We start from the raw sequence: 8,023 nt of genomic DNA on the forward strand, positions 1-8,023 counted from the left end.
AAGACACAGTCTAACAAGCGGTTAATTTTGAATTTTAGAAAACTAACTAAATTTAATTTAATGTTTAACTTGTCTCGCGCCCCCCTGATATGTCCGCATGCGATATGCCCCCCCTGATATGTCCTGTTCTAAAGAGTTTCTGAATGTAAGATCTTAGTGTTACACTGGCCCTACAGTGAAGTAAATTTGTTAATAACAGTGGAAAAATATCTAAAGTCTGTTCAGATTGTTACATTGCTGGAAACTTTTTTTTGGATTGAGGTGGAAAGATTCTAAACCTGACATTGCTAGAAACTAGAACAAGCCAAACGGATGTGGCAAGACAATTTAATATTAGTCATTCAACTGTGTTACACCAAAACTTTTTACCTTAGCATTGGAAAATGTATTCAAACAGCTTGACTGGGAGGAAAAAGGTCTAAACATTGATGGTGTACGTTTGACTCATTTGAGGTTTGCGGACGACATAGTATTCGGTACAGATATCAAGGAACTGGAGCAAATGATAAAGGAATTAAACCAGCAGTCAAATAAAATAGGTCTCAAAATGAATCTTAAGAAAACAAAAATAATGAGTAATTTATAAACTAATCTTGTTATTGACAACGTCAGTCTTGAAAATGTAGGCCACTATATATATATATATATATATATATATATATATATATATATATATATATATATATATATATATATATATGTCTATATATATACTATTATAACCCACATAACCCATATTCTGAGATGCAAAGATTCAAATAATTCTGCCATAATAAATCCCATCTTACATAACAAACAAATCAACACAACCCATATTCCGAGATTTAAAGCTTCAAATAATTCTGCCACATTATTCTACCCTTCGAACAAAAAATTTCTCTAACACCCCTGTATAAGTTAAGTCAATATTCTACCTCTTACTCAAGGGCTTGAGCCATAAATCTTACAAACATGCGTGTCGTCGGCTAGTGGGTGGATTTGGCATAGGGAAAAATAACATCTCATTTGCCGCTAATTCGTCTAACGGTGATCAACTACAAATGAAGGCTTCAGTGAGATTCAAATCACCGAATTAAATAACTAGCCAATGAACATTAATACATGGTGTATTTTTCCGCAGTGTATCGTTAAGTTGTTGTTATAGAATGAGTAGTATCTGTAGAATTTTTGTTTTAACATCTTAAACATACTACAAATTGCTTTGTAAGTATTATATCACTTTTGTTAAGGTTATTTATACTTATAGACTTCATCCTTTATTTGTAGTGAACTGATGAAGCTTTCGAAATTGTAAAGCGAAACGTTTTCAATATATCAATGAAGTAGTTGACTTCTTTATTTAATTGCCAACTAAATTGACCGATTCAACCTCTGAATTCACTAGCTGAATACCTTTAAATATATATATATATATATATATATATATATATATATATATATATATATATATAAGAAATACTGGATATTAGTGACTTTCAATATCAACAAACAAGTGGTTTATTAGGGTTGCAGTCAGAAGTTTGGCCAGGATATCAAAGAAACACTCTTTTGACTTTTTGTCTAGCTTTCGGGGTTGTTTGACCCCTTTATCAAGACTTAGTCGTTGAGATTATTAAAGAGAAGCTTGATGATGCTCAACATTTCAAATTAACACAAATATTGGAAACAGAAAACAAAGGACACAATACATTTTAAAATTTTTGAATAATTAGCAGAAAAAATATTTTTTTTGTAAAAATAAATTTATAATAAAAATAAATAAATAATAAAAAAAAAACCAAACTTCTGACTGCAACCCTAATAAACCACTTGTTTGTTTATATATATATTAATGTGATATTCAAAGATCGGTGTGCTCAAAGCACTTGATTAGATAATTAACTAATTAATTAAATTTAATTTTAATGATGCACTTATGATTTAATCACACTATTTAATGCTCTAATCTCAGGGTTTTATATTCTCGTGCTTCAATATCTCCTTTGCTTTACATATGATAAATAAGGTCAAAGATTAACGGAATAAAACACATATATGGTACAAAAGCATCTATTGAAATAAATTCACCCTCAAAATATCCTCTAAAAATAATATCTCCTATTTTGATTATTGAAATAACCCTACCACTATCTAAAGTACTTATTGAAATTTGCGTTATGAATAATTCTACAAAAAAAAAATAAAACTGTCTCTCGGATGATGAGTTGTCCAAATTCTTGTCTCTGGTCGCCTACAATTTACTCTTAGCAGCCCCCTATGTAGTCAGCAATCTCGCAACAAATTATTGCAAGCCTATTGTCATTAATGACCCCCTACAGATGCACGTATCTTTCAAAAAACAATGCTAGCCTTTTCTCCTCTCGATAAACTGAATCTATTTCTCGTTCCGGCATGCAACGGTGACTCTTGGAATATAAGTAGAACAATATAACTTACAATGCTTTACGTGATGAGCTTCCGTCAGGACACTTATTTCAACAAACTCACAACTATTCACTTATCTGACTTACTACTTCAGGAGACTCTTAGAGATCACCACTAGTCGACTTAACGATCATTTAACAACTGACTCTTCTTCCACCCTCTAACATTTCGCTAAACTCCCATTCTTCATACCTAGCCCCTCCTTTTTCCTTCTTCACCAATCCGAGTTCCTCAATTTTATCCCCATCTACCTTTCAGATAACAAACACCAATTTTCCCTACCATTAGAAATTTCCTAAAACTAATTACATGCCAATCGGTTTTTTTTTCCTTTCTTAATATCTAAACAAAGATTACATTCATTTAAATTTCTAAATACAATTATTCCCTCGCCGCAAAAGTCCATTTGGGAAACCCGGTCTCATTGTCCAAACACATAACCACTTTCTTATCATACTAACTGTACAAAGAAAATACTTAATCCCTATTTAAATTTTGTTTACCTACGGCCATCCAAAGATAATTGACTTTCATTTCTTCGAAATGAATTTTGGTATATTTTTATTATATGTTTTAACTTTTCTAAAATATTAAGATCGAAACCATATTAATTCAAATTTTACATATCTTAACAACTCCCCGCCATTTGATTTGCCGAAAAAATTCTGTTATTTATTTAAATGACACAAGTTTTTTTTTAGGATCAAATTATTCCATTATGTTACCAAACTCTACTCATGATACTTATAAATGTCGTGAATGTTAATAATACCCCGTATCTTGCCTGTCTCTATATGCGCTAATTCATAACTATTTACCCCATTTTCCGTATTGACCCTATATGGACCTTCAAATACCGGCATCAATTTAGCACAAATACCATTTTGTAAATTGGACACCCTCAGTGCCCTCACTAAAACTTTATCCCCTTTCTGGAATGTAACCGGCCTTCTTCTTCGGGTCCTCTCTTGCCTTTGGAGATATTTCTCTCCACTTCGTCTCAATCTTCGTTGAACCACCTCGATCACTTCTTCGTATTGTCTGGGGGCGGTGTCTTCCCACGGTCTCGTAGGCATTGTTCCTTTCATTACATATAAAGGCGTCTCCTTGGTAACCGTAGTTGGTGCACAGTTCAAATACGTCTCTATTTCAAACACTTTTCTGTCCCAATGTCGATGATGTTCTTCCGCAGCAATTCTTAGAAATTTTGTGACTTCTTGTATAAAACGCTCTGATGGGTTGCTCTGTGGATGTCGGATGCTTACAAATTTTGTATTTATGCCTCTCTCTCTTAATTCCCCTTTAAAACGGTCATTCCTAAAGTATGTCGCATTGTCCAACAAAATATTGTCTGGTCTTCCCACTGTTTCGATAAAATCGTCTATCTTCCGAAGTATTTCAGCTCCTTTCGTGGTTCTACATGGGTACAGTTTTAAATACTTTGAGAAAACATCCACCATAACTAATATGTGTTTATTCCTCTGTGTTGTTGTTATTAAATCGCTCAACATATCAATGGCGACAATATCCAGTTTCTTCCGAGCTATGACGTTTTTTGTGATGTTTTCGTTTTTGAAATTCTTACTTTTACACTTTTGGCATGTCTCGCAATTTCGAGTCATCTCTTTGGCTATTGTATAGTCCTGTCGACAAATGTAGTTCTCCCTGAACATAAGCCACACCTTCCTGCTTCCAATGTGTCCGTTGTCACAGTGTAATATTGCTAAAACTTCTTTTGCCATCTGTTCCGTGATTACATATAGTTCTTTACCATCGACCCTCTTAAAATATAAGTTATCTTCTTGTTCGGCCCTTTGCTTTTCTCTTTCATCCAGTTGTTCCTGATTTTCCCTGATCTGAGCCAAAGAAAATAAGCCTGCTTCTTCTCTCATTATGTTCATGCCAACGTGGAGAGTTTTGTGGTCCTCTTTGCGGAATTGTTCATCTCTCGTCAACGCATCAGCCAAGATATTGTCAGTTCCTTTGATATATTTAAATTCAAAATCATACTCTTGAAGTAAAAGAATGCCCCTATGAATTCTATTATTTACCAGCCTATTTTTCATTATATGTACCAAAGCTGCATGGTCTGTTTCAACGGTGAATTTTGCCCCTAGTAGGTAAAACCGTAATTTATTTACACAAAATAACACACTGGCGAACTCTAATTCAGTAACGCTGTACTTTCTCTCATATGTTTTGGTTACACGGGAGACAAAACAGATTGGCACCTCTACATCGTCTTGGATCTGTGATAACACCCCTGCGAATTTTGTTATGGAAGCATCGGTCCGGAGAATGAAAGGTTGATCATATCTTGGGTGGTGTACTCTTACAGCTGTGGAGAAAGCTCCTTTTAAATTTTTGAAAGCCATTTCTTGTTCCGTTCCCCATTTCCACCTAACATTTTTCTTAAGTAATGCTATCAACGGTATTTCTTTTGTGCTGATGTCTGGTATTAGTTTTTTGAAATAGTTTACCATTCCCAAAAATCTCCGCAATGTTTTTAAATTGGTTGGCCTAGCGTAGTTATTTATAATTTCGATTCTATCTTCTGCAAGACTAATCCCTTTTGTGTCTAATTTGAATCCTAAATACAGTATTTCCTTTTGGAAAAACTGACACTTTTGAATATTTAATTTCAATCCCGCTTGATCCAGTTCTTCTAGCACAGTGTGAATATGTCGTAGATGGCTTGTTATATCCGGTGAGAAAATTAATAAATCATCTATGTAATGTACAACAAATTCTTCATGCCTATTTAAGATTGTGTTCAATGCGCGAACCAAAGCAGCGCATGCACTCTGTAGGCCAAATGGTACCACCCTAAATCGGTATACCACTCCGTCGATCGAAAAAGCGGTATAATTTCGACATTTCTCTGCCAAAGGTATTAACCAAAAACTATGTTTCAAATCGATTTTGGAAAAAATGTGTGACCCTGTGATTCGTCCAAATATGGCTTCGATGTTCAAAGGCGCTTCGTATTGCGCGATTGTGTGTGAATTAATGTTTCTTGCATCTAAACATAATCGCAAATCACCACTCGATTTTTTAACGCATACTATCGGGTTGATATATGGAGAGTCACATCTTTCTATCACCTTGTCTTCGATCATTTTTTCAATTTCCTGTCCGACGCTTTGCCTGTATTTATACGGGATTGGATATGTCTTGGATTTAAAATTTTCTAAGTTTTTAACTTTAAAAGAATGTTCATAATTTTTAGCCACTCGGCTTTCTTCATTAATCAAATCTCCATAATTTTCTAGAATCTTCTCTACTTCCTTTTCCATGTTTTCTCCACATTTTAATTTTCTTTCATCCTCATTTTGTTCGCATGTGTTCACTGTCCATAATATTTCTTCATAAAATTCTGGATTCTCGTCCATTATTGCCATTTCTTCTCTGTCCTCATCCTTTATTTCTTCTTCTGTTTTTTTTATCTTCAATTTCCATTTGGTATCCCGAGCACCATGTTTCTACTGCTTTCATTTCTCTTATGAGAACTTCCTTTTCTTCCTGCTTCCTTTCTGTTTTATCGTCGATTGCCGACAATTCTTCCGTATCTTCGATTTCCTGTCTTTCTCTTGTATCCACCGTGTTTTCCTTCTTTCTTTTTGAACTCTTCTTCTTTTTCTTCCTTCTTTTTTTTTTCTGGTTGATTTTTTTCTTGTACTTTCGGTTTTTCCTCTACAGTCATATTGATTTCTTTATGTTTTTCCTGTTCATTTATCTTTTCAACAATTATTTTCCTCTCTATTTCCGTTTCTTCTTCTATGTTGTCTGGTTCTGCTCTGATTTCCAGTTTATTCTCCGAAAAATTTATGGTGATGTGTTTTTCACTCAATTCATCAATTCCCGCTATCATATCATGGTTTAAATCTTCGATCACCACACATTGCATAATATAGTATTTGTCTCCCACTCTGATCCGCACTCCCAAACCTTCATTTACTGTCGTCAATTTTTTGTTGTTTGCACCCACTAAAACAACCCTAGGAATTTTGTACACAAATCTGTCCAAATTTAATTCTTTTACTAGTTTCTTATTGATTAACGATATCTCCGATCCAGAATCAATCAAAATTTTAATCGCTTTATGTTTTATAAATGCATCTAAGAATATTAAATTGGAATTAGAACTTTGTCTTTCATTTCCCGCCAACTGTATAAACTCTCTCGGATGACAAAATATACCGGAGAGTTGTTTATGTTTGTTCAGTGGATGCTTTATTGAAAATCCTGTCTGGATTCATTGCATATATCTTCTTCCTCGTTTTCTATTGTTACATGATTCATCTCCCTTCTATTTTGTCGTTGGAAATTCTGATTGTTTCTACCGTCCCTTTGTTCGTTCGTATTCCTAGTCGGAGGATTTTGTGCATCTCTGTTTCTGTTGTGATTTTCATATGTTCTATTTTTTGCGTGATTCCTGTTATCATAATTTTGTTGTCTATTGTAATTTTGGTATTCTCTCGGCCTATCTTCGTTTGTTGATTGGGCATGTCGGTTTCTCTGGTCATAATTTGATTGATACCTTCTTGCCGGTCCATTATATTGTTCATGTTGTCTTCTGTTTCGCATTTCTCTTCGTTTTGCTTCCCTTACTTGAAGGAATTGGCACAAACTATCAATATCTTGATAGTTTCTCAAAATCACGTGGTCCTCCAGCGTTTCTTCGAAATGTCTGCTTATCATTTCTACCAGTTGTTCGGTAGAGTATTTGTAGTCTAGATATTTGGAATTGTTATATATCTGCAAAGCATATCTTTCCTCCGATATTCCCATTTTCTCGTGATATCTTCCATTCTGTAGCTCTTGGTTGATTTCCCTCTGTTTAACTTTCCCCCAGAAATAGTTGAAAAATTTATTTTCGAAATCTGTCCAATTTTCAAACTCATCTTCTTTACTTTCATACCATAACGCTGCTCCTTCTTTCAGATGGTTTCTAATTGTTTCTTTGCAGTCGTCAAAATATCTAATATGTTGCAATTTGGTTCTCAAATTTTTAACAAATGGTACTGGGTGTGTTTTTCTAATATCCCCGCCAAATTGTATTTTCGCGTCGCTTGTACCATGGATAATCATTTCCCTTCTTTCTCCACAATTCTGTTGATTCTTGAGTTCCGCAATTTGTTTTTCGTTTTGCTTAAATTTTTCTTCTATTTCTCGCCTGTCTTCTTGTATTGCATTTTCAAATTTGCTTTCTAACTGTTCTAATTCCATCTTCTGCACATTCTTAATATCCTTCATTTTAGTTTCTATTTCTTCTCGTTGCATCTCCAGTTTCCTTTCTGTTTCTTCTCTAACTTTTTCTAAACAGGCTTTCATTTCATTTTCATATTTTTCCAAACGCTTTTTCAATTTGCCATCATTCTCTTCCAATTTCTGTTCTATTCTCTGTGATATTTCTCTTTGTGTTTCTTCCATGGCTCGTTTTGATTCCTGTTGATTTTCTTGCATTGTCCTTTTTGTTTCCTGTTGATTTCTATCCATTTGTTGTGACTGGAGTTGCATCAGTTGCAATAGTTTCTCTATTCCTGTTAATTCCTGTTCTTTTCTCTCCATAATCGTTGTATCTCCTTCATTATCCAAT

General features: G+C 34.2%; 1 long non-coding RNA gene across 1 annotated transcript; it reads left to right on the forward strand.

The window, feature by feature from the left end:
- The first annotated feature begins 745 nt into the window (after positions 1–745).
- LOC126880122 (uncharacterized) lies at positions 746–1,330 on the forward strand. The gene is made up of 2 exons (XR_007696426.1): positions 746–1,203; positions 1,267–1,330. It is a non-coding gene; the product is annotated as an uncharacterized LOC126880122 (long non-coding RNA).
- Positions 1,331–8,023: the final 6,693 nt, after the last annotated feature.

Source organism: Diabrotica virgifera, chromosome 2 (assembly GCF_917563875.1).
Source record: "Diabrotica virgifera virgifera chromosome 2, PGI_DIABVI_V3a".
In the NCBI taxonomy this organism is placed as follows: Eukaryota; Metazoa; Arthropoda; class Insecta; order Coleoptera; family Chrysomelidae; genus Diabrotica; species Diabrotica virgifera.